General features: G+C 42.0%; 1 pseudogene; it reads left to right on the top strand.

The window, feature by feature from the left end:
* The first annotated feature begins 683 nt into the window (after window positions 1-683).
* LOC132682693 (small ribosomal subunit protein eS8 pseudogene) lies at window positions 684-1,274 on the top strand (annotated as a pseudogene).
* Window positions 1,275-21,593: the final 20,319 nt, after the last annotated feature.

Below are 21,593 nucleotides of genomic sequence, written 5' to 3'. Positions count from 1 at the left end.
CAAGAGGCCGGGCACCTGGGTGGCTCAGTTTAAGTGTCTGACTTCAGCTCAGGTCGTGATCTGATGAATTGTGGGTCAAGACCCACATCTGGCTCCAAGCTGACAGTGCAGAGCCCGCTTGGGATTCTCTCTTCCTCTCTCTCTGCCCCTCCCCACCCCCACACACGTGCGCTCTCTCTCTCAAAATAAATACATAAAATCAAGATGCAGTGATATGCTGTTTACAAGCAACACTAAATATAAAGACACAAATGGGTGAAAGTTGCAATGAAAAGTATGTCATTTTAACACTAATCGAAAGAAAGGATGACTATATTAATATCAAAGCTGACACAGAGAGAAGAATGTTACCTGAGATAAACAATGTAAAACCAAATGCTGGCTCTTGGAGATCAGCAAAGTTGATGAGTATCTAAACAGACTGATCAGAAGTAAAAATGAGAAGACGCATGTTACCAATTTCAGGAATGAGAGAAGTGTTGTCGCCGCAGACACTAAAGCTTTTGAAAGGATAACGATGGAATATTTTAAAGATATTAAAAGGATAATGATGGAATATTTTCTGCAATTTTACGCCAATAAATTCAATAATTTAGATGAAATTAACAAATTCCTTAAGGACGCATAGTACCAAAACTCATCCAAGATGCAACAGATACACTTCGGCAGCCAGCACGAGAGCAATGGGCATCTCTGGGGACAAGTGGCAGGAATGCCACAAGACCGGTGGCAAGAGAAAGCCCCACCACAGGAAGCAGAGGTATGCGCTGGGACCCCCCAGCATACACACAGTCCGCGCTTTGGGGAGGGGGGGCAGAAAGAAGTCCCGCGCCTGGAGGCTGGACGTGGGGACTTCTCCTGGGGCTCCCGGTGTTGTGCACAAAACAAAGGTTGTTCCTATTATTTACAATGCATCCAGCAGCCAACTGGTGAGCACGGAGCCCCTGGTGAAGATCTTGCAAGGTGCTGGAGGACGGCACACCCTACCCACAGCGGCGTGGGTCCCTCCAGCACTGCCCCCGGGCCACAAGAAGGGGGCCAAGCTGACTCCCAAGGAGGAAGAGATTTCAAGCAAAAAACGATAAAAGCAAGTTCAGAAGACATTTGATGAAAGGAAAAAGAATGCCAAAATCAGCACCTTCTGGAGAGGCAGTTCCAGCAGGGCAAGCTTCTTGCGTGCATCTCGTCAAGACCAGTGTGGCCGCGGCTACGAGCTGGAGGGCAAGGAGCTAGAGTTCTGTGTGAGGAAAATCAGAGCCGGAAAAGGCAAGTGAATCGCCCTCCCTCCTGTCTTTGGTCCTGTAATAAAGGTCTTTATTGCTCAACAACAAGAAAAGATGTAAAAGATCATGTGAATAGTCTAATGACGAAGAAACTGAATTTGTAGTTAAAAATCTTCCCACAAAGCAAACTCCTAGGTCCATGGCTTCATTTATATTTCTACAAAATATGTCATGAAGGAATAGTTAGTACCAGTTCTCCTCAAACTCTTCCAGGAAATTGAACAGGAGAGTATCTACCCAAACGCCAATCACCTGTTACTAATTGTTATATATTGATATAGTGAAATATTACACGACGATAGTGAAATATTACACAACAATGAAAACAGAGGGTCTACAATGGTATGCATCACACTAATAATTCTTACCAACAGATGTTGGGAAACAGACTCCAGGTACGTTCGCATAACGTACGTGGGGTTCAGTTCAGCGCGTAGAAACACGGCCAACGCTAATCTGTACCGTTAGAAACCAGGAGAGTGTTACACTTGGGAGGTAGAGGGTATCTCCTGGAAGGAAGCACATGCTGGCAATATTCTATATCTCCATCTGGGTGCCAGATGCGTGCCTGTGTTCATTTCGTGAAAATCTGATGATGCAGACACTTAGAATAAATACATACGTTTCTATATATGTACGTATGTTCAATAAAACATTTTTTAAATGGTAGACTCGCAAAGCCTTTTTCAGTTTCAGATGTTCTCTGTTGAATTATGCCTGTTTTCATTTTTCTAAGCATAAGGCAACAGATTTTCTAGCTTTCATGCTGTACAGATAAGTGGGTCTTTCTTGGAAAAGCAACTTTTCCCTCATTATCTCTGTAACTAGATGATCTCTCACTCCACGAGCAACCCACAGAAGATTCTGTAACTTTAATATTTTTGTTGTGCTCTAGTTTTATGGGTAGTTTTCTTTCCTTACTTTGGCTCTGCAAGAGTTTGCTGCCACACAGCTGTGCTAAATCAAAGAGAACGTGACTTATCTGCTCTGTAAACACAGACAAAGCCAACACAGCTGATGTCCAAGTGTCACAGAGGGTGTTGTGAGCAAGAGATTTAAATCTAAAAATCTGAAATAATAAAGCCGTACAGGAAATTCTTCGGCTGATTGAAGACACGAAAAGAAACGATTTTGTCTTCAAACAAACGTTCAACTGTGGCCGTACATATTTTGGCTAACTTATTTTGGATTTAGGTGGTGGTTTTGCTGAAGAGGTGTTGGGGTCCTTTGCTGACTCTCAGCTACTCCCAGGGTTTACCCCAGTTATCCCAACTTGGGATCCCAAGGAGAACGACTGTGGTCACAGCCACCTCACCTCCACAGTCCCATATCACATCTGGCTACTGTTCAACACAAATTAGACTGAAATGGCACAGAGGATAAAGCAAGATCAATGTATGTAAGTATGTGGCCAAAAGCCTAAAAGCAGTGATGGATGAGCCCTACTATTTGTGCCTGAACATTAGAGGCTATAAGTAAATAGGCAGAATCATAGAAATACAACGTTGACTTCATTCTAGAAGGTTTGCTCTTCCCTTTGGACATGACCGCATTTTCTTAATATTGTGTCATTGAATGTTTATATATTGGACAAAATATTATGTGTGAGTGCATAGCTTACATGTCCTAGTTTTAGCCCCTTTATCATAATTCATAGAAAATACATGTTAGATCTTCAGATTTCCCTAGATTTTGCTATACTTTGCACATGGTGGTAAGATCTGCATGATGGCACCACCGTATAATTTCTGGATTTTATAATTAATTGGGATTTTCCTTGTTCTTCAGTTCGTAATGCATTTTTTATAAATGTCCTAAAACAGTTGGAAAAAGAGATTATAGATTTTTTTTTTAAGTGGGCAGCAGAATTTTGTGTTTCTATTATGTGTGCGTTTACCTCTTTAAAACAATTATATAAGCCTCATCGGGTTTTGTTTGTTTTGTTTTGTTTTTTTTTTTGGTTTGGTTTTTTTGTTTTGTTTTGTCTTGTGTTTCTGTCATAAAGATTTGTGCTAATGTCAAAATGGCAGCAATGGTTTTGTTAATTTATCATTTTAATGCTGATGACTTTCGTTTGATATGTTGATATATTGTAATTTTACATAGTATACTTAATCCCATTTTAGTATCATTATGGATTTGGATCTTTGAAAACTATATATGAAGTTACAGTTTTGAAAATAGGATTCTAATTTGACTAAGATTTAAAAGGGGAAACCTAGTTTTAATACACTTTTATGGAAAATAGTTAAAGGTAATTTTACTTCATTTTTTTGTCCTCCTTACTTTATAGATTAATATATCTAAAATAAATCGCTACACATTTAAATGTAAATACATAATATAAATATAAATAATAGTATATTATTATATTATTAATATAAATTGTATAAATAAATATAAATAATATCTAAAATAAATAATATTTTATTTAGCAAGTCAAAGTAAACTTTACCTGATGACAGAGACTCAACATATATAAAGTACAAATTAACAGCTCCGCTAGGAGAGACTAAAAAATTCACCATCGTCATGGGAGATTTTAACATCAGTTTCTCAATAAACAACAGATTAAGCAAACCAAAAAACAAACAGAACTTTAAGTAGGCAATTTGAACAGCAATGTTGACAAGATTAATCAATAGACATAGAAAATTAGGTGCCACACATTTTTTCATACACACAATTTACAATGATAGAATACTTTATACCCCAAGACAAATCTCAGTGAAAAATGTGTAGCATTGGAAACAATGTGTTCTCCAATCACCAAACAATTAAACTAGAAAACAATTTTTAAAAGGGTAATGAAAAAAAGTATATATACATATATACACATACACATCTATCTGAAATTAAGAAACGTTTCTAAATAAATAATGACTTGCAGAAATTAATATAAAAATTAGAAAAATATTTAGATGCAAAATATAATTCAAATACTACATATCAAAATGTGGAATAGACATAGAGCTAACTTTAAAAAAAGAAAATATGAAAATTAGAAATTACTAGTGAAATTAACAATGTATTTTTTAAAAAAGAAAATATAGACCATTTCAACAGATGCAGGAAAAGCATTTCTGAAATTAAACATATATTCATGATATTTACTTGTTTGTTTTTTTGATAAAGAAGAATAAAAGAAAGAAACCACATGCTATCGGCTGGATGGTGTGTCCCCAAATTCACACTGAAGTCCTAATCCCGGTACCGCAGAAGGTGAATATTTGAAGAAAGGGCCTTTAAAGGGGTGATCGAATCCAAATGAGGCTGTTAGGGTAAGCTACGTCCGATCTGATCGGTGTCTTTGTAACAGAGGAAATTTGGACACAAAAGGAGATACCAAATTTGGGCACAAATTTGGACACAAAAGGAGATGCGGGAGCACAGGGAAGGGCCGTGTGAGCCCAGGGAGAAGGCAACCCTCTGTAAACCGAGGCGAGAGCCCTCGGCAGAAAGCAACCTTGCTGGCACCTTGATCTCAGACTTCCGATCCGGGATAAAATAAATTTCTGTTGTTTAAGCCGCCCAATGGATGGTAGGTATTTTGTTATGGCAGCCCGAGCAAACTAACACACCGTATGTTAAAAAACAAAATAGAACAAATATATTCTTTTATGTTGAAATGTCCAAAGCATTCCGTCTCAGATTAGGAACAAGGCAATGATAACCGCCATGAACTCCTTTACTCTGTATTTTATCCAAAGTCCTAGTCAATGTCGTAAGAAAGAAACAAAGTGGGTAATGATCAGAAAAGAGGACACACTGCTGATGCTTTTGCAGATGATGATCAGAGCTGCACATTTGAAAAATCCAAACACATTATTAAAAGAGATGAGAGATTTTAGCAAGACTGGTTAGCAAGAAAACAGTGTCACATTTTATATGCAGTGAACAATTGCATGTAATTTTATGTAATTGAAATGTAATTTTAAAACATTTATAAAAGCATCAAAAGTATAATATACTTAGAAAAATACCATTAAAATGTTAATTTTCAGAGAAAACTGTATAAAACTTTAATGAAAGTCATTAAAGAAGAACTGAATAAACAGTGATGCGTATTTTGTTTCTGGATAAGAAAAACCAATGCCGTAAAGATGTCAATACCCCCAACTGTCTAATGGAGTTGATACAATTCTAACCAAAATCCCAAAGCCCTGCCCCTACCCCCAGGTACTATAAAATTTACAAGGAAAACCAAAGAGCCAGAACAGCTAAGACATTTTGCAGAAGAGCAAAGAGGAAGACTTGCCCTATTAAAAATCAAGATGGATTTTAAAGCTACAATAATTAAGACAATATGCTAAAAACACCAAGGTGGACAAGTAGCACAGAATAGCAAATAAACAACAGGAGAGAATTTTGAGACATACAGAGACTCTCACATATGTGGAAGCTTCCCATGTTGCACAAAAAGCATTTCTGACCAATGGGAAAATGATTGATGTCTTAATGGCCCTGGGAAAATTAGATATCTATTTGAAGATTAGAAAATGGACGGGGCGCCTGGGTGGCTCAGTCGGTTGGGCGTCCGACTTCGGCTCAGGTCATGATCTCACAGCTGGTGAGTTTGGGCCCCGCGTCAGGCTCTGTGCTGGCAGCTCGGAGCCCGGAGTCTGCTTCGGATTCTGTGCCTCCCTCTCTCTCTGCCCCAATCCACTCGCATTCTGTCTCTGTCTCTCTCAAAAATAAATAAACATTAACGAAAATTTTTTTAAAAAGATTAGAAAAATGGATCCTTTCCGAAAGAAAGAAAAAAGGAAAGAAAAGAAAAGAAAAGAAAAGAAGGAAGAAGGGAAAGAAAGAAAGAAAGAAAAGAAAGAAGAAAGAAAGAAAAAAAGAAAGAAAAAGAAAGAAAAAAGAAAGAAGAAAGGGAGGGAGAAAGGAAATGTGTGCTAATCATGTAACTTACTTAAAAACACCTCTAAGTGGCTTAAATATGTTAAAACAAAAGTAAAATATTTTAAACTTACATAGGTCTCTGGGTAGAATATGGTTTAAGATATAAAAAGGAACAAACCACAATGAAAAGACATATAAAATCAACTGCATTAAAAATAAGGTGTTCTATCTAAGTGTTGGTTTCCAAACTAGCCCGCGTACACATGCGGCAGGGAGAGACTGAAGAGACAGTCACCTGCAGGTTGGGAGGTGGCAAGTTTAACAGGAAGGGAACTTCAAGGCCAGGAGGGCTCTGCACCCACTGCTACAATCCTAAAGGTTTGCATACAGGCCTTGGTGGGACCCAGTCATATATTCCGTCCAGATGGTCCCCAAAACACCTTACTCCCTTAAGGCTATGACCTTGGAACAGCTCCTGGTGTGGAAAAGGCAGATGCAGCATTCATTCCAAGGACAGTGGATGAGGTGAGCAGCCTCTGAATGTCAGGGTCCAGCTCCTGGGCCAGCTGGGGTCACATGTTCTTGACCTCCAACAATAGTAAGAAAGGCAGAATATGTTTGCAAAAGCAGAAACTGATAGAGGAATACTATCATAATTAGAAAACAAAGTAAGAAAAAAATTAGACAACTCGGAAGGAAAAATGTGTGAGAGATAAAAACAGATGAGGAAATCCAAGTGGCGAACAAACATACGGTAAAAAAAAAAAAAAAAGTTTTAACTTCATTTGTTCTTATCAAAAGCACAATAAGACACAATTTCACTCCATGTCACTGGAAAAAAATTTAAAGTGCTCTTATAAAACACTCTTGACATTTTTGATATACAACCACAAACACAACTGCATGGCCAGCTACATACACTATTAAAACTCTTGGGGCGCCCAGGTGGCTCAGTCGGTTGGGCATCCGACTTCGGCTCAGGTCATGATCTCACGGCTCATGAGTTCGAGCCCAGCATCAGGCTCTGTGCTGACAGGTCAGACCCTGCGGCCGGCTTGGGATTCTGTGTCTCCTTCTCTCTCTCTGACCCTCCCCCACTCATGCTCTGTCCCTCTCTCCCTCTCTCTCTCCCTCAAAAATAAACATTAAAAAAAAATTTTTTTTAAACTTAAAAACATTCATTGAGTGAGACGTACAAGAATGTTCAAAGCAGGAAAAAAACTGGAAATCATCCAAGTATCTATCCAGCGCAAAATGGATTAGCAAATTGGGGCACGTATGAAAATGAATGGACTACAGCCACACGCATCAATACAGATGGCACCTAAGAACTTACAGGAAAAATGCACATCCTAGAAGAATGTACTTGGTTTCATTCCCTGTATATAAAGTACAACAGCAGGCAAAAACTGAGCAATACTTAGCTTGAGGAGACAAAAACATGTCGAAACCACAAAGAAACCAAGGAGATGATTAACACAACATTTAAGAAATTGTTAAGGGGGGGGGGGGGATGTGGAATAAAATTAAAGACATACATGAAGTTTCTAAAGTACAATAACATTCTATTTCTTAATCTGGGTCATGAGTACATAGCTGTTCATCTTAGTATCTAAAATATGTATCATTATAAAAATTATGAAAAAAGTTAAAGACCAACGGCCAATATCCACCAGGTACAGAGAATTTAGGAATTTGAAACCACTCGACCCTTTAAGGAAAACACAATGCAAACAAAATTTTTTCCGGAGTATCCAAAAAGAAAGAAACATTTCCAAAATACTTTTTAAACAACCCTATTTGAATACCAACCTATAAAAGGTAAACTAAAACACAGCAACATAGAAACCCGACCAAATTCGTGACTATTGGTACAAAATATCCATTAGAATACCAGCAAACAAAAACCCGCAGCACTTGAACCCAATAGCACTTTCCTCCCGTTAACGAAAAAATGGCTAAACATTACGTAGTCTATTAATGTAAGTCTATTGGCTCAATAAGTCAAATGAGAAAAAAAAATACGGCTGTATTCATAAGTGACAAAGTCATTCAATAAAATAGAAAAAGAATGAAAATTTTCAGGTAAGGTAATCAAAATGAATCTTCAGCCACCCCACCCTCCCCCCCCCCGCCACCACCACCACCAAGAAAACCAACTAGCAAGTATCCAGAGACAAAATACCATTATAAAAATCCCAGGACCTAGGGGTAAGGCTGGAGCACCCCGTTGGACGACATTGATTTAAAGTGCTCACCTGCCGTAGAGAAAGAGAAACAAAGTAAAGTAGGGCAATGTGTATCCACTGACAAGTTATAGCTATTTTTTATTTCATTTTATTTTATTTTATTTTATTTTATTTTATTTTATTTTATTTTATTTCATTTCATTTCATTTTATTTCATTTCATTTCATTTTTAAACATTTACATATTTATTTTGAGAGAAAGAGAGAGCAGGGGAGGGGCAGAAAGAGAGGGAAAGAGAGAGAGGTGAGTACTGTCAGCACATAGTCCCACATGGGGCTCAGACTCTAGAACCATGAGATCGTGAACTCCGCTGAAGTCAAGAGTCCGACGCTTAACCTACTGAGCCCCCCAGGCGCCCCTACCTATCATTATTTTAATACATTTGGTTTTTTAACTTCTAAACTAGAGCTCTAAAGATTTCTTATAAAGGTATTAAAATATAATTTGTATGTGACTTTCATGTCCTAGAATTTTCACATGTATGTTTTTCCTTTGATCCTCCTTGTGGTTTCTAGGTACAGCAACTATTTCTTTTTTTTAATTTTTTTTAATGTTTATTTATTTTTGAGAGAGACAGATACAGAATGCAAGCCAAGGGGGGTGGTGCAGAGAGAGGGAGAAAGAATCTGTAGGCTCCAGGCTCTGAGCTGTCAGCACAGAGCCTGATGCGGGGCTTGAACCCGCCAACAATGAGATCATGACCTGAGCCGAAGTCGGACGCTCAACCGACTGAGCCACCCAGGCGCCCCTACAGCAACTATTTCTTTGACACTATCCTATTATGGGCAACAAGACTAAACCATGTATATAATTGAAAACTTTCTATATGTTGTACATATTATTCTATCCGAATTTTTTAATTTACTTTGGTCTGTATTTCCCTTCTTTTTCCCAAACCCTTTTATTGTTGCTATCTATTTGTTTTGTAATTTCCTAGACTGCCAACATTTTATTTTTAAGTCTTTCCAGAAAAACCTATTTGGCTTTCTTGATCCATTTGGTGTCTTTTACTTCCTTGATTTGGTGCTTTTTAATTGTTCATTTCTTCTATTTTTTTAGTTTGCTTTTTTTCTTTACCAAGTCCTTTCAGCAACCTTGCATTTTTATTACTTTCTAGAGAATGCATAAAGTATCATAAACATGACCTTGGCAGGTGTCCTCACGTGCACTTGATGGGCTCCTTTACCTGAAAAAACCTGCCTTCCTTCAGCTTCACAGCAATATCCACTCCTCCTCCTCCTTCTCTGACTCCTGGCTCTTCTTGCTTTGTATTTCCATCCATCACCTGCCGCTCTCTCCTCCTCTGTGTGTGTCTTCATAGATACTAGATCTTGTATATTTGTCCTCCAAGCCTTATCATATTTAAATGTAAATAATATTAATAATATCTCTTATGATCCATCTTTTTGTGGGTTTGCTCTATTCTCAGATATTTCCCAAACTTGAATAATAATGATTTCTCTCTCTCCCTCTCTCTCTCTCTGTCTGTCTCTTTTAGAAAGAAAGAGTGTGCCAGCAGGAGAAGGGAGAGGGGTAAAGAGACAAAGAGAGAGAGAATCCTAAGCAGGCTCCATCCCAGCTTGGAGCCCAACGCAGGGCTCTATCTCACGCCCCTTAACTGAAATCAAGAGTCGGTCGCTTAACGGACTAAGCCAGCCAGGTGCCCCTGAATTTGCTTTTTAACTTTTGTGATTACATAGCACCCTAATTAGATTTGTTTCATGGAGGTCCTACCTTCTCAATTTGCTCTGAACATTCCATCTGGAATGTTCTTAAGGACTTATTAAAATAGCAACCTCCCAAGTTTGACATAAGAAGGAATTTTGAAAGCCAGCTTTGAAAAGAGATGTTGAATACCAAATAGGGAGATGCAAGCGTGGCTTCAGGGACAACCAAAGAGGAAGAGAGTGTCCCGTGCCCTCTCTGCGATTTTGTCTAGTTTTCTCCAAGCCACGTCTGCAGCCTGGCTTTCTTGCTGTTCTGTGTAACCACAAGTCTTAAGCATTACAAAACACAGGTAAGATGAAAGGCTGTAACAAATACAATGAAACAATAACCAGAGTGGAGAGATTAAGAAGAAGTAAAACTGGAAACTGGAAACAAAACAGGAAATTAAAATGATTAGAAGAGAATTTTAAAAACAGCAAACATATAAATCCAGTAGCAAAAAATGGTGTACTTTATATAAAACCTTAGGAAGAAAAGATAAAAAGCTGATCAGGCATAAAAGCATATAATACGAATGCGAAACCAATAGAGCATAAAAACTGGTGCCAGAATATTAGTTAAGGAAGAGAAAAGGAAAAGTTAAGGATTAAGAATCAGAGGACAATTAACATTTTTTTAAATGAAAATGAAAATCCAAGTGCGTCAAGGGTCCCCAAAACCTTGCTCATGGTTCACGATTCACTAGAGTGACTCATGGCACTCAAAACCTGTGGGCCTCGTGGTTATGGTTTATTATGGTGAAAGCACAGAATAAAATCAGCAAAGAGAAATGTACAGGGAGTAGCGACCGGGAAAACCCAGAAGCAATCTTCCAGCTGTCTTCTCCCAGTGGAGTTAGTAGTTGGGCTTAATTCTCCCAGCAACGTCTGAGGACACGTGCAAAGGTTTGCCAACCGAGAAGCTTGCGGGAGCCTTGGTGTCTACGATTTTCACTGGGGCTCCGCCTGTGGCCCCCGCGTGACTGACCTTATCTACCCTGTGAGTCCTGAGGCCGGGGCATCCAACAACACTCTCATCAGGCAGAATATCCCAAGGACCCAGTGCTCATTCTCCCAGGAACCAGCCACTGGGTCTTTCTTGGGCACGTACAAGGCTGGAGCAAGCCAGGCCTGCCGAGTTAACCCTTTCCAGCACAGTAGAGTAGAAAAAAAGAAGAAAAGAAAATGGGAAAGAAGCAAAAAGATGGGAAAACCCAAGAGCTAGAAGAATCCAGTGATAAATCTAAAAAACAAAAAACTCAACATACATCTCAGAAACTAAATCTATCAAATCATGCCAAGATTGTGAATTGAAATAACAATACAGAGAAACAAAAGAAGGGAAGGAAGTGAGGGAAATCAGTTGGAGGCAAGCCAAGGGAGATTCGGGGGCACCCCCTTCCTTCCTTCCTTCCGCCTCTCTCCAACGGCACACGCCCAGGAATGTCCTAAGTTCTTCCAGCATCCATCAAGGCGCACCGCCCTGGTGGGAGACACCCCCCTCTCCAGCAGCTCAGCCAGCAACCACCTGTCCTATGCCCACCTTCCACCAGGACTGTTACCACTCTGTTGTGCTTGTAAACGATGCAGAGCGTTGATGTAAGCATCTGTATTGCAAGCTGTGGCTTTGCTGCTTCACTAATCATGTTAGTTACATCGTGGCTGTTTTCTCATCATGTTAGTTACCTCTCGGCTGTTTTCTCATGATGCATCACCTGCCCGGAGTCTACCCTTCTTCACCCCCATGTATCTACTTGCAGAAATGCAGAGATTGCCCATTAAGGACAGCAAAAAGCCTAATGAACATCATGTCATTGTAAACAGCGATGGTCTAAAAGCTTCCATGTTAACCTTCGAGAGCAGGACAACAAAGAGAAAGAGAGAGTGCCACAGGCTTTTGAGAGCCTGTTCCACTCCACTGCAAAGTGAAAAATGCATTTGCTGAAAGCAAACCGTCACCACGTATGAAAAGCTATCAGGGCTCCGAGTCCAATTAGAGAAGAAGAAAAAAATCAATAGCGATTCACTTCCTTGTTAGAAGAATTGATTTTCCGGATAAAGTTCACAATATTCTTGGAGTTTGTCTTAATCATTTTCTGGCAAAATGGCCTGGTTCCAACTCTCCCCAAATTGTATAGTTACATCGAGAGCAGTGGTGTAGCAATGCAGGGAGTTGCAAATCAATCTCACCAAAGAGGACAACACATCCCTCGGACAGAAGGTGGACAAAATACCAGCCAGGCGTCCCGTTCCTGCCAAATACTCAGTTGTTCATTTCATCTTTTTTAAAAATCGAGGCAAAGACCACCAGCTTCCAGTTTCCACATCAAAGTGCTATCTGGTTTCAGTTTTCTCGTAATGACAAACAAAGCTCTGCCCTTGAAGCCTGCTGCATTCCAGCTGTGTCTCTCGCTGGTCGCATGACCTTGAGAAAATCATTTCACTTCCCTGAACTGCTTCATCTTTGAAAAAGAGGTTGGATTTGACGGTCTGTGCGCTAGATACGCGAGCGACTGTAAAACAGCGACACGTTTTCCCCGCTGTCCGAAAGTAGAGCACTCTTACGAAATCTTAAATCATAAACTGAAAGAGCATAAAGCAGAGTGTCCCTTACTTTCTGAAGGTTCACTTCAGTTTCACAAAAGACCTACATAAAATCTGTCACGAAAAGGAAGATCCTCTTTGGATTTCTTTTGGGTAGCAGAAACGGGTACCAATGTAATTTAACAATTACATATAATTAAGCAATTCTATGTCACACACACCGACCCTTCCCAGCCACTCCATGAAAACGCCAACATTATAATGCTTTTTTATGCACACGGGCTCAGGGGCTGAGAGAGGTTTAGGTACTTTGTCCAATCTTAACCCTCACCTAGGGCGACGCGAAACATACGCTCTTGACCCCTATGCTCCTAAAAAGGATTCTAGAACCAAATAAATTTGGGAAACACCCCATCCTATGGTCCCCTTTTGGCAATTTACATTTCACATCAGCCTATGAAAAGTTCTGGGGCGTCCTGAAGCAAAGACACCGGTTTATCTCAACATTTCTCAGCTAGTCGAATTCTAGAACTTGCTTTTTCATGTACTATCCAGCAACATCCCAAAGTAGAGGGAAAAGAACACCGGGCTAAGAATCAGAAAATATTTGAGTTCTTGTCCTAAACATACGCGACTAAATGTATTACTTGCGAATTGCTGGGATTTCATTATTAAATTAGTGAGACACCTACCATGGCAAGACTGGAGGCGCATTAAGCAAAACGCAACAGGGAGAAGCTTTTTTGTAAATAATACAATACTACACAAATACTAAGTGATAGTATCATTAATTCTTTTAAGTTTATTTATTTATTTTGGGGGGGGGGGGGAGGAAGCGAGAGGGAGGGAGAGAATCCCAAGCAGGCTCCACATTGTCAGTGCCCAATGCGGGGCTCAAACTCACGAACCATGATCATGACCTGAGCTGAAATCAAGAGTCAGACACTCAACCGACTGAGCCTCCCAGACGCCCCAACGGTTTCCCAGCCACAGCCAATACTTTGTCACTCAGTCATTCATAACACTTTTTTTTATAAGACCCTTTTCTTTCTTTCTCTTTTATTTTTTTAACCACCTAGTCCACTCCAAAACATCCAAGGAGCAAATAATTGAATCCGTTCAAAGGCCTGTTTCTCTCACACTCATTTGACACGAATCCCCCTATTCAAGCTTGATTATTTCAAATAATCGCCCTAAAAATCAATTGTATAAAACACACAGGTGCTAGTTGAGACTAGGTTTTAAAGTCGGCATATACATAAACCTAGTATTGTTCCAACAAATCACATACACGTTACCTGTGTATAACAACTTGTGTTCTGCAGCTCAGCCCATCGCACGTTTTATTCGTGTCCATCATTTCTTGGCTTTTTCCCTATTGTGGCTGTCATGTTTAAATGTCCTATACATCGTCTGAAATACTGGTATGTCACTACTGTGTGATACCTGAAGATTGAGAATTCGGCCTGAGGAAAATCTCTCTAGACTCAAGGAGTTTCAGCGCTCAAAGTGCCATGAAACATCCTGTGTGTGTGTGCGTGTGTGTGTGCGTGAACTGTGGTCCACAGGCCAATTCAAATCCTGCCATCCTCCTATTTTTGTACAGCCTGGGAGTTGAGGGTAGTTTTTACATTTTTTGCTGGTTGCGAGGGGAAAGGAGAAGTGTGTTGTGACAAGCGAAAATGATACGAAATTCAAATACCAGCGCCCTAACGTTTCACCGGAGTGAAGCCACACCTGTTTGCTTCCTCACTGTCTGCCGTATGGCTGCCTTCACAATGTAACAGCGGAGTTGAGTAGCTGGGACAGAGAGCGGAAGGTTGGCAAAGCCTGAGACATCTACTGTTTGGCCCTTTACAAAAAAGTTTGCCAACCTCTGCCTTATGCTCAGGCTTTTCATCCAACGTGTTCCGGCTGAGAAAGTACAGTTATTCCACTGAACACACATTGGGGACAGATTTGGGGGAGTATGCTGAGTTAGCTTTTTGCCTTAACTCACAATGGAGGGCAGTAGGGGTTAGCAGAAATCTCGCAGCTTTGGGCCAGGGTGTGAACCTTGGCTCGGGGTTTCTTAGCATGGTCTGTTCTCGAATATGCCGCTTGAACACCCCCATTCTGCATTTCCTCGTCCATAAAGTCAGACTCACGAATTGAGCCCAGCGTCTACCACAAAGCAGTCTTCCGAAAAACGTCAGATTGCTCTCTCTCGGGGTCCCAGCGAGGGCGGCAGGGGACACCTGAGGAGTGGACCCCGCAATTCAGTTTGCAGTCCAGACCACAGCACAGTGGGAAAATGAGGAGCAGACCAGCACCCCCTCCCAGCCCGCTTCCCGCAGCCTATCCACAGCACTTTTGGGTCTAGCGGGCTGCAGAATGACACATTTCAGACCGATCATTCGATTTAGCCCTCCCTTCTTGTAAACAGTGACCTAGCTGCCCGCGCTCCTCTCTGGAAACGTGCTTCAAGCCAGACCTGCAGCCGGCACCCTCAGAGGAAGAACCGTGGAGAACATCAGTGAGCATCCCTACAGTTGGGGGAAAGGCAGAAGGTGTGCGCGGCTGGAGAACTGGCTTCCCAGGGCTCAGACCGACCAGTCGCATGAGGTGGACACCGTCTCTGCCCCCCAGCCGCCCCGTGCTGAAAACACAAAGCACGCGGGCTTTGCCTGGCCGTGAGCTCAAGTGCTTTTAGGCCTACCTACTCGCATGATTCACGGCTGCCTTCCTGCAGGGTCAGAAAATGTCCAGTGCGGCGCCCTCCCCCGGGTCCCCCCGCGGCAGGCTGCTGTACCCACCCCCAGACTTCTGCGAGTGACCGCTGTTGCTAAGGGGCACAGGGGTCCCTGCTCAGGAGAACCGCCCTCCCCCGAAACCTTGCGGTCACGGATGTGCTCCCCTCCTCACTGCAGGAGCAGCCCCAGCCGAGATAACTGGAACAGGGGTGCCGGAGGCTGCACAGCATTGGAAGGACCCATGCCCGGGAGGGTGAGGCAGGCCAGGACCGGCCTGGCATCGGACCCCCCATCGGATCACCTCACTCAGCAGGCGGTGCACACGCGATCGACTACGCGGCCAGGTGTGGACATGGGTGGGGTGGGGAAGAACAAGGGGGCCTGTAAGGGAAGGAAGTCCAAGATTGTTCTTGGAAATTATAATCTTGGAGTTAACGCCTGAAGGCGCAGTAGTGGTTTAAAAGCCAGCACAGAGGGAAAGATGGACCTTTTGCAAGGCTAGGCCAAGAGGAAGGCCAGGGGAACAGCCCTGGCTGGGGAGAATGCTTACAGAAATTCAGCCCCGCCCTTGGTCAACCCGTGATGCTATTTGACCTCCAGCGCAGCACTAACCTGATTCGTAAGGGGGCTGTGGCAGGTCCGTAGGGAGCTTAAAGAGGACAGAGGAGGGACAGCGGAGTCTGCAGATCCTGAGGGCGACTGAATGGGTTTTGCTCCGGTGGCTTAAAACTGATCAAGTACGGGCGTGAGGTGAGTTATCTGAGTGTGGTTTTGATTTGTATTTCCCTGATGAGGAGCGCCGTTGAGCATCTTTTCATGTGCCTGTTGGCCATCCGGATGTCTTCTTTAGAGAAGTGTCTATTCATGTCTTCTGCCCATTTCTGCACTGGGTTATTTGTTTTTCGGGTGTGGAGTTTGGTGAGCTCTTTATAGACTTTGGATACTAGCCCTTTGTCCGATATGTCATTTGCAAATATCTTTTCCCATTCTGTTGGTTGCGGAAAACAGTGTGGAGGTTCCTCAAAAAATTAAAAATAGACCTACCCTATGACCCAGCAATAGCACTGCTAGGAATTGACCCAAGAGATACAGGAGTGCTGATGCACAGGGGCACTTGTACCCCAATGTTTATAGCAGCGCTTTCAGCAATAGCCAAATATGGAAAGAGCCTAAATGTCCATCAACGGATGAATGGATAAAGAAATTGTGGTTTATATACACAATGGAGTACTACGTGGCAATGAGAAAGAATGAAATATGGCCCTTTGTAGCAACGTGGATGGAACTGGAGAGTGTGATGCTAAGTGAAATAAGCCATACAGAGAAAGACAGACACCATATGGTTTCACTCTTATGTGGATCCTGAGAAACTTAACAGAAACCCATGGGGGAGGGGAAGGAAAAAAAAAAAAGAGGTTAGAGTGGGAGAGAGCCAAAGCATAAGAGACTCTTAAAAACTGAGAACAAACTGAGGGTTGATGGGGGGTGGGAGGGAGGGGAGGGGAGGGTGGGGGATGGGTATTGAGGAGGGCACCTGTCGGGATAAGCACTGGGTGTTGTATGGAAACCAATTTGACAACAAACTTCATATATTGAAAAAAAATAAAGCAAAAATAATTATAATTAAAAAAATAAATAAAAAGAAAGAAAGAAAGAAAAAAGACTGATCAAGTACTGCAGGGAGTGGAGGACGTTTAAAGCAGATGAAGGGGGGGCCATGGAAATAGTCCGTCATAGTAAAAGGAACCATGGCTTCCAAGGCAGGTCGGGGATGCGTCCGTAAACACAACCTGGGGCAACGGAGACTGAACCGGTGACCGAGGACTTCAGCGGGAGAGGGGGGAGCTGAGTACATGTGAGACGGCACCTGGCTTCACTGGCAGAGGAAGAAGTGACAAAGGGCCAGCTCGCCAGAAAAACCAGGGAACTTGCTGTGGCCTGGAGGAGAATGTTGGCTCCCAGGGAAATGTGCAAACGTAATTCAATGCAACCACCTTCTACACTAGACGGCAAAGGGCGTGCACCTTCTGGGGAGGCGACCGTGTAAGTTGACGCAATGAACACACACCGGAAACGTGCTAATGAGAGGTCATCTTACCTAAAACATTAAGAAACTAATCAGTTACAGTATAGTTAGTTATACAGTATAGATCAAAGGATCAAAGGATCAAAAAATCCTTGAGATCAAAGAACTGTATCAATGGCGTTGGTAGCTAATTGAGCAGAAACGCTGATTTTCAAAAATATCAGTTTATTTGAGTGAAAATGTACCATTTTTATTTCTTACTAACCTACTTTTTTTCCTACAACTTCTTTATGAAACAAGTGCGTATGTGTGAGCTGGCAGGAGAAATAGTTTGCAGTGTTTGGACTAAATGTGCGAGAATTTTGAAAACTAAGTTTTATTATTTCCAGGATGGCTGATAGTCCTCAACTGTACCGAATTACAGTGGGCACAATGGAATCAACAAGAAAATCATTATTTATCACATTGTATTTTTCTGAATTATGTTTTCAGTCATTATTTCTGTGTGTTTTCAGTCATTATTTCCCGTATTTCAGGAATAAATTTGTTTTGGAAAGAGATTTGTTTGACCAAAGCTAAAAGAGATGGGAAAGAGCGTATACAGACCACTCGTTAATAAATGGCATTATGGTTTGAACAATGCTTGTCAACACGATATTTTTCCTAGCTGAACATTAGGAGGAATTTTTTCCATCTTTTGGCCTGTTTTAGAACCTCATACTGAGGTCTCAGATTCTGTGGCTTCTCTAGGAAAAGGTGATTTTAAAAAAGCAAAAGTCTCACAATATAAGTTTGAACTGTTTTCCATTTGGAGACTTAATGTTAAAATCTTTTCATGGAAACCAACACATTTAAAGGTATTAGAAATATGTGTATAATATCACTTCTCGGCCTTTTGGCTAAGATCAAGTGTAGAAATATGTGTAAAATAAAACTTGGAGAGCTAATACTAAGAAATTCTCTCTCATACATTCCAAATTGGGTTGGAAAAATGTCTTAGGCTTGTTGTGAATTTTTGTGGGCACTAATCTGTTAAAAGTAAAGTTACTACAGAATATAAAATTGGAAATGCCCTAAAATTTGTTTGACTTTTAACCTTAAATTAGTTTGCTCTTTGGTAGAATATTAGTCATGGTTCTCTAGAGAAACAGAACCAACAGGGTGTATGTATATAGAGATTTATTTTAAGCAATTGGCTTATGTGTTTGTCGAGACTTGCAAAGTTCAAAATCTTCAGGGTAGGAGAGCAGGCTGGAGACTCAGGAAAGCACTTCCGTTCAAATCCAAAAGTAGTCCTACTACCAGAATATCTTCTTGCTCGGGAAAGCCATTCTTTTTCTATTAAGGCCTTCAGCTCTCTGGATGAGGCCCACTCACCTTATGAAAGGTAATCTGCTTTACTCAAAGCCTACTGATTTAAATGCTAATCTCGTACATAGAAGGGCATTTACAGAAAAATAATGTTTGACCAGATATCTCAGTACTGTGGCCCAGCCAAGTTGACACATAAAATTATCCATCACAGGTGGGGAGGAAGAAAAACAAAAAAAATTGAAATACACCCAAAATGACCGGGAATCACACATAACGGTATTGGGGGATATCTAGATTTTAGGTGAATGTAAAAATAGAACTGAAATAGGCTATAACCACTTGTACTGGCAACTTTCACAACATGTTTTTGGTGGACACGCCCATGTTTTGGTGGACATAGTCCATATTGTCAAAGTCACAAAGTTTTATTATAAAAACATTCCCTGCCAAAGTCTTCTGATTTTAATACGGGCTGTGTTTCTCTCACAGTGGAGTAATAAGAATTCTCTTTTCTGATACTTTCCAATCTGAACGATTTGGCATAGTGAAAGCTTCCGTAATAGTTACTCTGGGGGGCGTCTGGGTGGCTTAGTCGGTTAAGTGTCCGACTTTTGGATTCTGCTCAGGTCACGATCTCGTGGTTTGTGAGTTTAGGCTCCACGCTGACAGCCTGCTTGGGAATTTCTCTCTCTCCCTCTCTCTCTGCCCCTTCCCCTCTTGTGCTCTCTAAATAAATAAATTAATTAATTAATTAATAAACAAACAAACTTTAAAAAATAGCTACTCTCTCTATATCAGGGCCGATAAGAAATTGAAATTCAACGCTAAGCAATCTACAGTAATTTTTAAGTCGACAGTGGCTCCGGTTAAAAACACAACAGGGAAATCGAGGGAAAGAGCGGCAACAGTCACAGAGGTGGTTCCATTTATCATGGGGCCCAACCATCGCTCAAAGGCCCCTCTTTAGCAAGACCACGTGATTCCTGTTGCTCACAATGGACCATGAGAGAGGCGAGAAGAATTTATCTCCCGGTTGTCATCTCCTTTTGATCGATGGTCTAACCCATAGCCCGTTAAGTCTCCTGCACTCCCCGCTCGTGTAAGTGGGGGTGCCGGCTGGGGCCCATTGGGTCTCCTGTCTCAAGTGGGGAGACCAGGAGCAACACGCCTCCGTAGGGGCGTCCGAAGACGTGCGGTCCGGTGTGCCCGGAGAACGTTTGCTCAGAGCCCACAGGGTGGCTGTCGTGGGTTGGGCTCCCTGGGAACACAGCCTGAGACAGAGATTTACATACAGGTGGTTTGATGCGGGAGGGGTGCTCTTAGGAACACCCCCACGGGGAAGTGGGCGAGGGAAGCAGGGGGCATCCGGGCAGCCCTCCATTTCAGTAAGTACCACGGTGAAGTGCGATGCCCAGGCCCAAGGTCCTGGAGTCTGCTCAGGCTGAGAGAATCTGCTATGACACGGTAAGGGCTGTGTGACAGAAACCAGTCCTTGTACCATTTGGTTATGCTCACACCCCACCGTTACCTCTGGCTCGTCTGCTACAATATGCAGGGCCTCTGTTTTTGGTAGAACATACTATTCTTCCCTGAGAAAATACAGTTCAGCAGCCCTGAGGTTTACTTCGAGGTCGGAGACCACCTCAGTCGTGTAAAACAGTAGAATTAGGAGGAATAAAAGTTAGAGGAGATACAGCACTGACACAGTTCGCCCAGCCCAGCAACCGGAGCCCCGCCCCTTGTGGAAAACAGGATTGAGCATGCCTCTTTGCCGGAGACCCAGGCAGACGAAAGCCCACAGGGGCCTGAGCCAGGTTCTACCAGCAAAGACAATTCATTCTGGCTCCCGAATAAACTGAACGAACAGAACAGACTCTCAGATCCCTTGTAAGCCTGCCCAGCACTCTTTCAAACAGTCTGTCCATAGTGACTCACAATGAAGGACTCCGCTGTTTTTCGGGCCATGTCAAAACAGGTTATCGGTGAAGAATAAACTAGCAAGAGGCTGAGGACCTGGCTTCTCTTGATTGCAACCCACTCCTGGGGACTCCTGACTCTGATGCCCCCGCCTGCCGGGAAGGAGAGGAAGACGCAGGCCAGGTTCATTTTGCATGAACGGTGTAAGGAAGTAAATGAGGAATCCTAGGACCGTAGTTGGTCACCAAGAACCCCTCCCAGCCAAGCTGGGTTTCATTCTTTGGCATCGGCGCACAAATCATTGTGATCATGGGGTCACCTGCATCAAAAACAAAGGGTTCAAATTACTTGAAGAAAGCCATCTTTGTAAACAAGTGCATTTAAAAAAACAAAAACAAAACCAGAAGCTTGAGGCAGGAAAACGCCACCCAGACATATTACAAGGAAGTAGGATGTGTTCAGAGATACGTGAGCCCTGCCAGAAGAGAGGATTCGTGGAGGTCCAATAGTGACACTTTAGTCATAAAAAAGGAAAATGGTCCTTACAGTCAGATGGAATACATTGAATCTGAAGAAGGAGAGATTCATCCATAATGATATCCAAAAAGGTGAGAGGAAGATAGGTCAAAGTGAGGTAAACGCTGACTGCATTAAGTCACAAATTTCTGATATTGTTCATTGACTATGTTATGAACTGGTAAACCTGAATTCTACAGTAGTTTCCCCCCCAAAAAATGTTTTACGAAAAATTCTCAAACATACTAAGAATTTTACAGTGAACATCCGTACGCTCACCCCCTAGATTCTAACGTTTTCCTGTACTTCCTGTCTCATGTATCTATACTTCAACCTTCCGTGCCCCTAGCGTTAGTTTGCTGGGACCACCAGAACAAAGCTCTACAGACCAGGTGGCTGAAACAACAGAAATTTATTTTCTCACGGTTCTGGAGGCTCGAGGTCTAAGATCCAGGTGT

The sequence above is a fragment of the Panthera onca genome, chromosome C2, assembly GCF_046562875.1.
Source record: "Panthera onca isolate mPanOnc1 chromosome C2, mPanOnc1 haplotype 2, whole genome shotgun sequence".
Lineage (NCBI taxonomy): Eukaryota > Metazoa > Chordata > Mammalia > Carnivora > Felidae > Panthera > Panthera onca.
The sequence above is the reverse complement of the archived record's forward strand: the minus strand, read 5'-3'. Positions and strand labels throughout refer to the sequence as shown.